Source organism: Schistocerca piceifrons, chromosome 6 (genome assembly GCF_021461385.2).
Source record: "Schistocerca piceifrons isolate TAMUIC-IGC-003096 chromosome 6, iqSchPice1.1, whole genome shotgun sequence".
Classification (NCBI taxonomy): Eukaryota; Metazoa; Arthropoda; class Insecta; order Orthoptera; family Acrididae; genus Schistocerca; species Schistocerca piceifrons.
In genome coordinates, this window is record NC_060143.1 from 8,484,773 (window position 1) to 8,500,278 (window position 15,506).

At 41.0% G+C, this 15,506-nt stretch overlaps 1 non-coding gene across 1 annotated transcript; it reads right to left on the reverse strand.

Annotated features, from left to right (window-relative positions):
* Positions 1 to 9,050: 9,050 nt before the first annotated feature.
* On the reverse strand, positions 9,051 to 9,122 carry Trnaa-ugc. Its single transcript has one exon. It is a non-coding gene; the product is annotated as a tRNA-Ala (tRNA).
* Positions 9,123 to 15,506: the final 6,384 nt, after the last annotated feature.

Genomic DNA, 15,506 nt, shown 5'->3' on the forward strand with positions numbered 1-15,506 from the left:
CTTTGCACCCGCCTGAATCATTAGGAATGCTGCCTCACCAAATACCGCATTGCCTTGATGGTACATTTGATACAAGAAGAAATCATAGATTATAAATGTTTGCCTACAGTACACGCTTATTTCACTATGGTCAATAAATCACTGTATCACACACTTAAACAATAATGCGCCAGCTGCAGGGTGTCAGTTAGGTAACTATCTCTGCATTTCCAAGGTCTTTGGTCTCTGCAGCCGCCTGAAATCGTTAGGAATGCTGCGTCACCAAATACCGCATTGTGTTGATGGTACATTTGATTCAGTCTAAGCAGAACTCTGTACCATATAGGGGAGTAAGAGATTTAGTACTTCTGCAGTTATGTCGCAACCGCGATCACGACTTAGTGGAATTTATTAGTGTGTAACGCACCTACGCTGTATTTGCTTTTTGGCATATATCGAATACTACAGAACAGAATTCTGTCAAATAAATAAGATAGCCCTAGAACCTTTTAGACGTCGCGAAGGTGAATAAAAAATATTTGGAGATAGGATGTGAAGCAACTCTCCACCCCTTATCCACTGTACTACAGTGACCTAGTGTATTTACTACTATGTCTTTGATGTTACGGTAGTCTGAAGCCCCTTATTGCCAATATGTCATTAACTGACATTTAATTACAACAAATCATAACAAGAACGATGCGTTTTTAATAAATCTGCAATGCAACGTTGCCCTGAAACGGCATATTTTCGTAACACGCAAGTTATATTACGAAAACCAAATACGAAACGTCTTTAAACACTAGTATCTCATTTCCCGTCAATTTATTAAAAGAAATCGTACCAAAAAATCCTGACGTGCCTTATTCGGTCTTTCACGCTACAGAATGCTGCGGAAAGTGCGATTCCACGTTGTGACATCACAAAACTCGATCAGCTCCTCGGTCACGAATGCTTTAATTCCCTGCGTGAGGATGGGTTACGAAGGATATGTCAACTAAGACAGGCACCCCAAATGAATCTGAAACAAGTAAATAAATCGAGGGGTGGTTTTTGCTACGCTATTGCGGACAAAGCGTCGAATTTTATAATGTACGCATGTAATTTTTAACGTTTATAGCTGTCGAATTATGACGCCGATAACATATTTTTTTGTTGCATTGGAAAACTCCTTCGAAGAGGTCAACTATATAACATGTGTGGAACTTGGTCAAATGTTGACTAGACAACAGCGCCGGATGTCACAGTCCCACGGTCAGGAGAAGAGATTTCCCATTTGTAAGCAAACACATAGTAGCGATCAGACAACTTGCTCCTGAAGCTATTCACACTTACACAATACCCAAAAATGGACTGACGTAGAAGCAACTACAGTTTTAAAGAAGAATTTTTTTTTTGGCATACAGTAAGTAGTTGGAGATAAGAGAATAGTAAGCATTAATAATAATAATAATGAAACTTTTCGCATATGGTGCTCGTAAGTCTCCTCACACAGAGCCGTTCCAGGTCTACTCCCTTTTAGACATAGACCATAGCAGGCCACAAACTGACACATTTTCAGGTTGGTTTTTTTTTTTCCTTCTTATGAAAAGTTTGAGTCATAACAAGAACACAAGATATCCCCGCTGTGAGACAAAGTACCTCTTTCGATTTTGAAATATTTAGTTGCATGTACAGGGTGAATCTGGAAATTGGGGAGCTATACGAAAACATTCCCCGACGATTGCTGCAGGGTATTTGCTTTCAGGCGTTTCACGCCGTACACACCAGCGGCCGTCTGTCCGATGGAGAATAAAAGGTGGTTCTTCTGTAAAGGCCACCTGTCACCACTCGAGGCCCGTGCACGGCAACGTTGCTGAACAGTCGTTTAGGAGACACTGTTGGTAGCTCCTTGGTTCATCTGGCCACGCACTTGTTCAAAAGTTTGCCCATCGTTCACCCCCTTATTTTTTTCTTTATTGCATTTGCTGACCCCCTTCCCCCCGGAGTAGGGGGGGGGGGGGGTCTGGCAGCAGCGTAATATGCCGCTCTACAGCCTACAGAAAAGTTAAAAAACATAATGACAATATAAACAAACAATAAAAACAGGTGATAAAACGGCGACATTGTAAAAAACTGTAAAATGGCTGAAGTTGTGGAAGTTTAAATATAAAAACAGGGCGTTGACTATGTGGATGAAGGCACACAGTAAGCAACAGGCAAATTTAAAAAACACGGAGATAGTCTGGTTTCTGTTCACATGAGATAAAAAAAGTGGCTGTTCGTAACACTGACAGGGGACGCACAACACTGAACATTTACTGAGAACGGCACTATAAAGGCGACAGGGCGGCAGATGGGGGCGGGGGAGGATCCGGACCGATGAGGGGGAAAAATGGAAGGGTGGGGAGGAGAGGTAAAGAAAAAAAGAGGGGAAGCCGATGGAGGGAGAGGACATAGAAAAATAGTGGCAGGGTGGACGCGAGAAGGAGTGGGGAAGGCAGTGGAGGGGAAAACAAAAGGACTCGGGGGAGGGAAGGGAGTCACAGAGAGGCTAGGTGGGAAAAAAAAACAGGATGAGAGGGGGAAGAGGGAGCCGAGGAAAAGGACAGTGGGAGGGAGGGGGAGGTGAGAATCAGAGTTGATAGGAGGGATAAATGGGGGGAGAGAGGGCATCATCCAGGAGGGGAGTTGATGGAAGCCACCTTAAGGAGATGAAGTGTGTAGAGGTGGAGGGTAGGGGGCGCACAACAGCAGAGGGCAGGGGTTGAGAGGAGCAACCAGGGGATGAGGGGGATCAAGTCGGCGGGAGCTGCAGAGGACACGGATATGTTCGAGGAAAAGGAGCAAATGGGGGAAAGGAATCAGGTCATAGAGGATCCGCATGGGGGACAGGAGGCATACAAGGAAGCGATGCAGAATGCATGGCGCTTGAGGATCTGGAGGGACTTATAGAATTTGGGAGGGGGGGGGGGGCGTTCATTCATCCCTGTCGTTTTGGATAGCACCATTATGCCACGCATCATGCCGAAATGAGGAGAGGTTACAAACGTAGCCATTTCGGAAATGCTTCCACTGTTGTCGCAAAAGCCAATGATCGTGTCCTTTCGGAATTCAGATAAATCGCTCTGTTTCCGAATGACGACTACGACTGCGTTGTTCTTCGGTATTCTGACATGTTTTACGTGTCCTCCACTGCTAGTGCTGCCGCCTACCGTCTGTGAGTGGTTACTACACGCTGACGTCGAACACACGTGGTGGTCACACGAATGCGACTGAAGTCGTGTGTCTGTATATATAGAACAGTACTATGCATATTACTGAAAATCACGTTTAAATATCCCATATCGAAATATTAAGGACGTCACGACTTTAAGTAATTCACACTACTCATATTCTGCAAGTACTAAGCGAGGAGCCATTTCAATTTCAGGCCAGCCATCTGTTTATTTGTAACTTTCTTCTTGGTTTCGAATAAACAGTAAGGCAAATACCTGGGTACTTCGTTTCAGCAGATTCTTCTCCACCCTCTTTCAGTTTGAACTTGCACTCCGGCTCTAATGACGTCCTCGTCGACAGGCCGTTACGTTTTAGTCTTTCTTTACAATAGCAGGCACTTCGATCGTATAGCGCTGTTACTTAAGTACGACATAAACAAAAGCATAGAATTACTAAATATTGTGATAGGATGCAACATTTTAGTATTTTAGATTAATTTTAATGAAAGTTCGTACTGATCAAAACGATAATACGCAGTGTTTTACATCCGTTTAAGCTGAATTAATATCCGTTTCTAACGTGCCATAATTTATTTGGTCACGTAAGACCGATGTTTCATTTCCTCCGCAACGTTAGAATGCTACGAAGCAGGGCGACAGGCTTCGAAAAGCGCTGCGGGCGCGGTACGTATGCGGAACAGCAGCAACGATTTCTTCGCTGCCTGCATAGGCCACTGCCGTGATGCAATAGCTCTAGATCATAGACATTCGGTTGTGCTTGAAGACTTACCGAACACTGAGCAGTGATTTTTAAAGACGTTAGCAGTAAGGGGATTAGTGTGCGCAGCCAACACTAATCACGTTTGCTCAAATACAACATCCGAACAGCAAAAACCACTGTACAAAATAGTGTCGTTCAGTACTGGCGACAAAAGTGAATAAATGCGGTGAAGAAGGGCTGCGAACCTAAAGTTGGGCTGTGGCGTAGTGGTAGCACATTCGACTGGCAAGCAGTGTGTTGCAGGTTCGAGGCTCCTCTAAGCTGTGTATATTCATGTGCCACGAAAAGCATTTTTACGCCGTTTTTAACTAGATATGCCGTTTCTCCATACTTTACAAATAAGTTGGTGTCAGGGTCAATAAAGTCACTGATATTTGCAGGGAAATAGACACTGTCGGACGGAATACTTGTCCACAGTGTATATGTAATAGTTTGAGCTCCAGTATACTGACAAATGCAGTCAAATGACATCGCATTTGATGTCAGCAGAGCAGTATATAACGTCATTGATTCATGTGGTAGAGGGTGGAACTCAGAACAAAGGTAGTCAGCTTTATATGGTGTTAGCGAGTGTGTATGTACCTTTACTGTAGATAGGAAACAGACATCACTAGTGCGTGTTGTGTACGTAAAACACGATTATGACATTGCCATGCACAAAACACTTACCATGAGATGAAAAAATAAAAAAAAAAATGGTGCGTACAATGTAACGGGACTCTCTAATCGTCAAACTGACATGAACTTGAACCGTTCATGTACAGTGATTGATAATTTCGTTAGATTGGATGCACGATACGGACGGAACGTAAAATATGGGGTAAGTAGAAAATTATTTAAGGCATCGAAACTGTTCCTTCTGAGCAAATCAAAGGCCACAAAGCGTTATTCTTCTCAAGTTGTGCTCATTTACAGTTGTAAGTAACTGCCAGAGGTGTACGGGCCGGCCAGTGTAGCCGAGCGGTTCTAGGCGCTTCAGTCTGGAACCGCGCGACCGCTACGGTCGCAGGTTCGAATCCTGCCTCGGGCATGGATGTGTGTGATGTCCTTAGGTTAGTTAGGTTTAAGTAGTTCTAAGTTCTAGGGGACTGATGACCTCAGAAGTTAAGTCCCATAGTGCTCAGAGCCATTTGAACCATTTTGAAGACGTGTACGACACATTTTGTCAAATGATAAACATCCTGCATTCAAGAAACGGCTGCAGAAACCTGTTCTAACACCCAAACACAAAGAGGTTCGATTGGAGTTTGCTGAAAGTCATATGTAATGGGCTTCAGAACAGGATAAAGTGATCTTCTGTGATAAGAAGAAATTTAATTTATATGAGACGGATGGATTTCGATTATTGGCGTGATCCGAGAACAGAGCAGCTGGTAAGAATGAGCAGAGAGTGTTATGATTTGGATAGTTTCACTGCAAGAACTGCAAATCCTAACAAAATCAGTGCCGAAGAGAATTTTTGAGGTAATTAGGAAGAACGGTGATTGGGCAAAGTACTAAGAATGCAGTAACACAACAGGACAGTTTCCAACCAGGGAATGCAAACGCCTTATTTTGTTACTCCTGTTAGGAAAGAATATATCTAAATCCGTCATGATTGTTTATGTCCTATATGTATGTACTGCCTTCATAATAAATTCGATATAGTATGCTACAGACATTGTATTATTATTTTCGTGAGAAGCCTGCCTTTATACTTATAACCACTGCTGCACATACGGGTTGCTTATCCTTTCAAAGGAACCACCCCAGCATTGTAGGGAAATCTTTCCTATTCATCAGGAATCTTGCCTAATCGATCAGATCAGATTAGGAGACCCGTAAATATTTTAATTTTGTGACACAATTTCTAATTAGTATGGAACATCTGAGTGCTTTGTCAAACACGCAAACATGACTGCAACCACTCGGAACAGAGAAGAAACACGTAGGCCAGTCTCATTACATTCAGCAGCGAATACAATCACTTCACCATCTCTTTTCATAGTTGTATTTATTTCTTTCATTTTGTGTGTTTGTGTGCGGGAGGGGGGGGGGGGAGGGAGAGAAAGGGAGAGAAATTCCATGAATAACAGAAAGCGAATAGCTAATGTTCTGTTAGGTTTCTATTAAAATTGTACTGTGTTCATTGTATTCAGAGGATCGCCCTTCTCCGCCAAACATGCGTATATTAATATTACTATTTTCGCTACCTTACCCCCCCCCCCCCCCCCACTCCCACCCCTTCCACTTAACGTTCACTAGACTGCATTTCAGTCCCACACTCACATTCTGGTTTTCTGTAATTTCTCTAAATCACTTAAAGCTGATGCTGGCATGGTTCCTTTGAAAAGTATGCGATCGACTTCCTACCCCACCCTCTGTCCGTAGCGGCCTCCTCGTCTGCAGGTTAAATTCTGTAACTTCTTCTTCCTTCCTTTGTCTGCCCCACTATGACAGTTTTAAATTTATATCTGGAAAATACCTCAGTTCGTTCTCTGGCAAATGTCTGTAGTCGTTTCATTAATTTTGTTTCTGAAACAGAAGTGAAGCAGTTGCTGAGAATTAAATTTGACAGTGAAATATTCAGACTGCCAAGGTTTTTGCCGTGGAGAGTAAAAGAAGACTATATGACGCGAGAGCAACTATGTTCTTGAAAAGCTAAGAATTTCGTTCAGTTGACGCTAGTCTCTCCACAGCACTGTTCGCCGTGCAAACGGTATTCAAAAACAACAAGTAACACACAAGTAAACTTCGTGAGTAAGTATCAGACTCGAGAAGTGCTAAACCAGAAGCAGAAATAAGCTGCAAAAATTATCCGGCGATGGTGAAAACTGGAAAGTTCGAATATAATCTGTAACAAACATATATAGATATTTTCCATGGCATGCCGTGAGTCTTTTTGGCCTCTAATCTGTGTTATGCTTCTTGTAGCGGCTGATGGTAGAGTGTGCAATCTGACTGGTCACTAGTTCGAGAACCACCAGAAACACAATGCGTTCTTAACGGTCTGGTATTATGCCGTGGCATTTACTTCTCGAAATACAGAAAATAGTTATCACATTCGTAAATGGAAAAGCGTAAAATATGAGTACGAAATATAATTAGACACAAAGGTGTTATACGAACGACGACTGAAGTCTCATCATGTTCCGTCAGCCGCTGGAATTGTTCCGAGAAGTTGCAACTGCACAGACGAGCACCGAAAAATGTGGTGCCTACAGCGAGATTCCAGTCATTGAGTAAGCTGTTCTATTATTCACTGAGTGTTATAAAAGTAATCCCCGGTTAACACCGTGTTGGGTAGTACTGATCAATACAACTTTCTGAGAAGAGGAAGAGAATTTAGTTCCCCCAGAGGCGTCAAATGAGACTACATGTCTTGTTATTAACTCTCCTAATCTTTGCTGGTATTCGATCTGTTCTGCTTTTTGATTAGATGGAAGATTTTATGGCTACACCGCTTTCTGCTTTCCTTGTTGACGATGCAGTGCTAGCAAATACTAAACTGTACGTATACCAATAAATATGGGCAGGAGCTGCAGATAGTCTGAATCTTCTGCAATTTGGCTGACAGTAGCAAAGAGGGGAACAGAGTGTAGATGCTTTTCAACAAAACAGCGTATATTTATCTGTATTGCCGTGCTTCTACCAAACACTGGATAATAGTATTCAGGATTCACATGAAATTGTCAAATCAACGTATTCAAGGCTGAGGCGGGAAGTATGACTGCCTGCTATTGTACCACGTGGGCAGTGTTATTTTCTAAAAATAATATTTCTCAGGATAACAGCAATAGGAGCATGGCAATTTGTTCCGTTTTTATTTATTTACGTCAATTTACCAAATTACTTACCCTCAAAATGTTGCACACGCAATTACAACATGTCAAAATTTCGTCCAGTAAAAGAATAAAAGAAAGAGATAGTAATTTGTACCACCAAAAATAAGAAAATGTGGCACACTAAGTCACAAATACCGGAAATTTTTGTTCCGTAAAAAAAAAAGTTCATTTTTGTTTCATGATGTACCAGTAAGAAAATGATTCGAAAGTTTCTTATATATCCTTAGATTCTTTATTAAGTTGGTTGCGGGAGAACTTCCACGTCTATCTCGTTGAGGCGGGACGTTAAACTCTAATTTTCCTTCCTTGTTCCTTTCGGACCCGCAACAGCCGTGCGGCTCTTGGCCGGATAACGAACAGCTGGCCACCTGGTGGATGTGCAGTGATACGGATTACATGAGATTCATTGGTTGGCTTGGCTTGAAAGGCGTGTTGCACTGTGGGGAGCGCTCGTCGAGAGATCAAGATAAGAGATCGTTCACAAGGTGCCGTGGTAAATGTGCTGATGTCATGGTGCACTGCATTTATTAAATATAAAAATGAGTCCACCTGGTAACTAATTAGACGATGAATCCATAATCAAACGTGCACCAACTAAACGACTTAGAAGAAAGTAGCAGACATATCCTAACTGTACCCCAGTGCATACTGGAAAAGCACTTCCGGATACGAGGCTTAATCGATCACCTCTATCATGAAATGAATCTCTAGAAATATAAACTGAAGCAACCAAACTAAAATAGTTGGACGATGTGTTTATGGCTTGCAAGTGCTGGCTCATAACTATAAACTGAACGTATTTCAGAGTTGATTTATGAAAAAAATAGTGACTGCAAAGAAAACAATAGAGAATTTAAAATGAGAAATAACCAAAAAAGTCAAATAATCAGAAGGAAATTAAAAAAGCAAACAAAAATCGGAACAGTATTCTCATGGATGAGCACAGGATGGCGAAGGTGAAAAACACTTTTTTAAGGAGAGGACAGATATTAATTTGCTGTTCAATACAGTCATTAAAAGCAACAGAGAGGCACGGGTTTGAACTAATACATAATGGAGAGAAGGTCTTAAACTGGATAACCTACTGAAGAGCGGCAACAATCAATACCGTTCTGGACAAATGACACGTGATAGCGACTGGGATCACCTCCGCTTTATGAATGATTTTTTACTTTTGACTTGTTCTGGTGCATCTCCTTAACCTGATTGTGTAATGATTCAACTCATATCAAACTCAGCGCGTTGTATAGAAGGTTTTAAAAATAGTTGTGGAGATGCCGGGGATCGAACCCGGGGCCTTTCACATGCAAAGCGAACGCTCTACCACTGAGCTACATCCCCAGTACGTGCTATGGCCTGTAGGTTGCAAATTGTGTCAGAACTAACGTTATCGGGTTCCGTTCCGTGAATAGCCTTGAGGCGCTGCCTTGACGTCAGCAACCCACGTGGTTGTAAATGGGTAGCCCAACGAAGAATCTCGAGTGGCTGCGTGACACGATGTAGGCCAGTCCCCGCAGTAGTCGTTGGGCGGCACGCGGAAACTGATGCGTCGTGCTGTTTTGTCCTTTTTTTCTACCATTCCGTGTAAACAAACATAAAGAATAAAATGTTCAGAATATAGTTTTAATATACAAGAACTGCTGAAGTCAATGAGAGATGTAAGAGCTTTATCACGTTAATAACAACATTGAGCTTGCATAACTTGAGCAAGATAAAATGCAGCCGCAGGGGAATCACAAGAAAGTTTACATTTATATCTAACACATTCACAGCATTACGTGTTTTCGGCTCCCATATTCCAATTTAATACAACATCTCCGGTATCCATGATACTATGCAAAAAGCTAGAGCCGTTACCAGTGGTTCTCATGTTCCACTAGTCAATCTGTATTGCACCTCTGCCTTAAGATTACACGTAGCTATGTAGTTTCTTGTTTAAACTGTTAGCTTAGCTGTCTCGGAAAGAAAGGGAGGTATCTGAAAGTCTGTTCAGTCTTTCATTAATGACGCAGCTCGTAAGTTCCGTAACTAATGGTTAGTAGATCAACGGATTTGTGGTACTGCAATTAGGATGATGGGAAATTTTAACACTGTACAGAGGTGTGAAAATTATTAGACTCAAAACGAAAATATTGATATTTTCTATTTTCTCTCAATCTAGAATTATTCAGTCATGTAATATTGGTATTTTCACTCACTTACATCCATATGCCAATATTTACATTTTGCTATCGGCAGTACTGTGCTCCTAGTAATGTTGGCAATACTCCCTAAGCAATCAGTTGTTAAAGAGGCAAAGTTGGCACGTTTGTAGCTGTTTTGGAGATAGATCAATTCAGCTGGGACGTTTTTAAGGTTGGTTGTGTGTGTAATGTATCCTTAAATAATAATTAATGAGTGTTTCTACTTGTTATGAATAATTCTTCTGTTTGTCAGATATTTGTTGGTTATGGGTCAGAAAAGTGATATTTCGCCACGAAAAGTTGCGACTATAAAACTGCTACTCGAAGAAAAACAGTACTCACAGAGAGAAATAGCAAACAGGTTACAGATTTCACAAAAATCTGTAAGCCGCATTTGCCACGCAGAGAACGATGGCCTTAATTTCAGACGAGCACCACGAGGAAAGTGTGGACGCAAGAGCAAACTTTCCCGTAGAACTCAACGCAAACTTGTCCAGATGGCGAAAGACAACAGAAGAGCTACAAGTCAAGATTTCAAGAAGGCTTTGGAGAACTATGGAGTCGATGTTTGTACTTCCACAGTCCACAAAAAGCTTAGTAGTGCAAGGCTTCCAGCTCGCTGGCCACGCAAAAAAGCAAAACTTACTCCTGCAATGAGTGCAATGAGGCTTAAATGAGCTATGAAGATAGAAATAAGTTTGAGGAAGACTGGAGCAAGGTAAATAAACTTTATTTAATGCAGTTGAGAATATGTATGTGAAAATTTCTTTTGAAAAATGAATAATTGTTTTCAAGAAAATATACCACAAAGACATGGAGAAATTTTCTTATGTACAGTACGGTTCATATGAGCACATAACATCTGAAATCTTAGACTTTTTAGATTAAAATGTTTTATTCCTTTCAGGGTTGCTTTTCTGACGAGTCAGTATTCTCCATATGTGAAGAAAGTAGCCAGTATGTCCGAAGAACGATTGGCGAAGAGTTTTCTTTGCTTTATATAACGCAAACTGTAAAATTTAGAAATCTGTGGTAAGGTCTTATGGGACCAAACGGCTGAGGTCATCGGCCCCTAAGCTTACACACTACTTAATCTAACTTAAACTAACTTACACTAAGGACAACACACACTCCCATGCCCGAGGGAGGACTCGAACCTCCGACGTGGGAGAAGGGGGGGGGGGGGGGGAGGGGCAACCGTGACAAGACACCAGACTGCGCGGCTGCCCCGCGCGGCAAACTGTAAAAAACATACCACGTCTGTTTTGGTGCAGCATAGGGTACTGGCCGACTTTATAATGTGGAAGGCAATATGAATCAGAATAGGCGTAGGAAAGTTCTGGAGAAGAGGCTTTACCTCAGGGGAAGGAATGGTTTCCTGACGGTGACTTTGTGTTCGTGCACCGTGTCATAAAGCTAAATCAATTGCGCAGTTCTTACCTGAAAATAATGTAGAGACGTTGCTATGGCCCGGAAATAGTCTAGACATGAACCCTGTAGAGAACCTGAGGGCAATTGTTAAGCAGAAGTTGAGGAAGATCAACATAACAACGAAGTTGCAACTCATGGAGAATCTCAAACAAATACTGCACCATGATGAAGATGTCAAAAATTCATGCTCAAGACTGATAGAAACAATGCCAAGACGTGTTGAATTGCTCATTAGGAACAGAGGCATGCACACAAAGTACTAATGTATTTTAATTTGATGAATAAATCCTTCTTAATTGTAAAATGTTTTCATTTTAAGAAAAAATAACCTTGAGTCTCTTAATTTTCAGACCTTTGTAAGTTGTTTCGTTGTGGTGTCGTCCGAAACTAAAATTTGCAAGTGCGTGTTTACCAAAAGGCATTCTACATCGTCACATCAGATCGGTATGAATTCAAATATTTTCGGCATACACTTCTGGAAGAGGCCTTCAGGAAATCAATATCCATAGCTGGATGCAGAAGCTCCGCGGCGTCCGACCACAGCATAACGTTTTTCAGACCCTCCCCTTCCTCCTATAGCCACCGGCAATCACCAACTTCAAGACGGAAGTACCAAGTGGAATGAAATACTGGCTGTGTTGTGAAATAGCAGAAAGTATTGCAGTTGCGTTTTATTACAGTGAGTTTAGGGAAACAGTTATTGCAACCCATATACTCGACACAAAAAAATGTGAGCATAATTGCAATGAATAATTTTGCTGCTTAGTTCTTCTGCACTTTGTAACCCTGCATAATAACAGGGAACAGTACAAATTGAACAATTTATGCATTTTAACTCTACCTTAACTTTTACGATATTTCCCCCTTTTTTCTCATAACAGGAATTTAATGTCTATTCAAATGACTTAGGAGTGATGCGGCAGTAGGAGAAGAATAATCAAATGTGCAAGATTTGCTGAGGACATACCTCGCCAGTCCAAAAAGTTTAGAGATTGTATTAACAAAAAAATAAGAAAAGTTCAGATGGTGGTTTTAATGCTAAAGGTGTTCTATGTACTCTCTCCTCACATGAGAATAGTAAATTGCACAGAATGCTCATCAAACCATGTGAAACTGGTAGAAAAGTTCTTCTTTGGGACGCACTGGCACCTTCTTTGGTCTTGGCGACCCATCACAGACCAGTTTCGCACTGTCGCTCTGTGATAGGTTCGCACTGATAACACGAAGTCTTGTCACCTATGATGAATTTTTCCAGAAAGGAATTGTCCGCGTTTTTTATTTCAATCAGATTACGCAGGCATTCATGCGTCATTGTCTTATGTACAGGAGACAAGGTGTGCTGGATAAACTTTCTAAACACTTTTCTCTTCCTCAAAACATCCTGGAGATTCTCTTGAATGCTTAATTTAGAGACGTACAGTTCGTTGTTCGATTGCAATTTGTGAGACTACAACGTTGACACATTACAGTCGCACGCCCACTACTGAACACTGCCTGCTCACAACTGACTGCTCCAATGCCCATCTGTTGTTTACAGCTGTTAGTCCAAGCTGCCAATGTAGTTACAGCACTAGCGTCGCTTACACGCCAGGAATAAAGTCAGTCTCCGAACGTTTTGGATGGATAGTGTAGTATTACTAAGTCAAAACTAAAAGGCAGTTAAGATTACTTTAGAAGTACTGAACACCAGCTGTGAGGAATATGAACTGAAAATAAATACGAAAAAGACTAGAATTTACAACACAATCAAGGAGGATAAAAGTCAGAATTTGTGATGAGCTAGTGGACCAAGTTGAAAACTTCGGCTGTCTAGAACGTAAAATAAACAGTAACATGACATGAAATCCAGAAATAAAAGCAAAAAACCTGTTACAAAGCAAATGTTTTCCAGGAGGAGTACTTTCTGTGGTCCAGAAAATTAATAATTAAGCAAAAATTAGAGAAATATTTCTTACTGATTGCTGTCATGTACAGTGTCGGAACAGGTACTCTGCCATGCAGACCAGAGAAATGCTTAGTGGCTTTGGAGATGTAATTTTGGAGAATTATGAAAAATTAAAATGGGCAGATCAAATAAAGAATAAGGTTGTCTTACACAAAATGAATGAGAAAAGACAAATACAGGAAACTACTAGAAGGATTAGAAATAGCCTGTCTGGCGAGATGAGAAGATATTGCATAATTAAGGTTCTACTGGATGGAATGGTGAATGGAAGAAGGACTCAAGTAAGAAGGTATCAGCTATTTTAGGACATCAAGATAAATTCTGAACTGCAGTAAGGACCTCTCTTGCAGACAGAAAACATCATCCGCATAGAAAATGCATTTTGCTTGTTTACACCTTTAAATAGACATACTGCATCCTAGACGCTTCAATCGCTTTTACGAGAGAACGTTAATATCTGCTTCACGGCCTTGACCGAGAGACATGGCGTAGGTAAGAAACTGGCAACTGCTTTCGACAGAATAAGAGTTGAAATCCAGCCATTCACATGTAGGCTCTCTGCTGTTTCCCTAAGCCATTTAAAATGAATGTCGTGACGATTTCTGAAACGGATGCGACCAAATTGCTGTTCCTATCAAGCTCAATCCCATATTCTTCTGTTGGGTCTATAATGACCCCTCCTGCACTGTATGCTCACCATATACGTTTTTGCCACATTTCGTGTTTTATTAACTTTTAAAATCATCTCATGAATATTTCTGTGAAGGTCAAAAAGAAAAATGTCTCTCGTAAGTACTCAAAACAAGTAACGAGTACAAAAGGAAACCCCGGCAAGAAAGCAAGGAAATATGGAAAAACCATTTGAAAAAGGATTTGCAATCAATCTAGAACCGATACTGGACTGATTTAAATTAACTTTTTACAGCCATTCTTGTGGCTGATTGTTGTTTTATAAACCATATGCTTTATCTTTATATTATTTTCTTTCGTTATTATGATTTACGAGGGGTTTACGAGGGAGCAAAAGAAAAAAAAAACCGGAATAACACTGCCGTGGGCGAAACTTGTGTAATACGCGTTTCTGCCACTAGGTGTGTGTAGTGCAACTCATTGGTAGTTCAATGTTATGGAGTAGCCGTAGTAGCTCACCGCTACAGTACAGTTGCTAGTCACATAAGAGTAATAGCAGTCGCCGCTGGTGCAACGCAGTTTATTGCCATGTAGTGTGAGGTAAATTTTTTGTCTGATATGTTAATATGAATTTGTTTCAATCCTTCTGTGATTTGTCAGCACTAATTAAGTCAGACTTGTAATATTCAGTTTTTTATGTAATGGTTTGCAGAAATGTTTTCAATAATAACGTTTTTCAGAACATACTTGAATTTAAATATTTTGCAAATTTTCCCAGATCATAGTCATGGGTTGTTTAATAACCAATCAGAGGACGAGCTACACAGCTGTGTCAACAAGCAAAGTCAGTTTTTTTTCTAATGATGCAAATCTCAGTCAAATGTTGTTCAGTAGTAGTAGGCAGGTCAGCATTGCACTAAGCTGTGCCATTTAGGAGCAGATATATAGACAGTGTTATCCGGCGACAGTACCGGAAATTTTTATATACAGGAAGGTTACAAGATGACTGCAATAAATGTTTCGAACAGTGGAAACACCAGTGGGAGAAATGTATTAGCTGTAATGGACAGTATTTTGAAGGGGATAAGGTAATTTTGTACACAATTTGAAAATATATAGCTTTTAAAAAATAACTCCATTTTTTTTGGGTACCCCTCGAATAGCTTTTAAGACACCAAGTACATACGGTGAAAGTTTTCAGAACACAAGTCGGTGATCACGTTTTGTTCATCGGAAGTCATCATGTTTGAACTCTGAATACGTTATATAATTGTGCAAGAGAAAGAAGTCACTGATGTGCTGCAAGTTTCATTTCTAGCCAATGTTTCAGGCGATATCCTCAGTCCTTTCGCCCTGTTTTCTTTGTCAATACTCTTGTTTTTAGAGTCCCGTTAAACACAAAGCTGCCTCGTTTACTTAAGCCTCTTCAAGAGCTTTCAACTTAACGCAGATGGAACTTCCTGTTTTTCCGGCCGTGATTGGGAACGACCGCCACTGCGCCTCCTTAAGCCGCCGGCACACGGACCCTGCATTCCA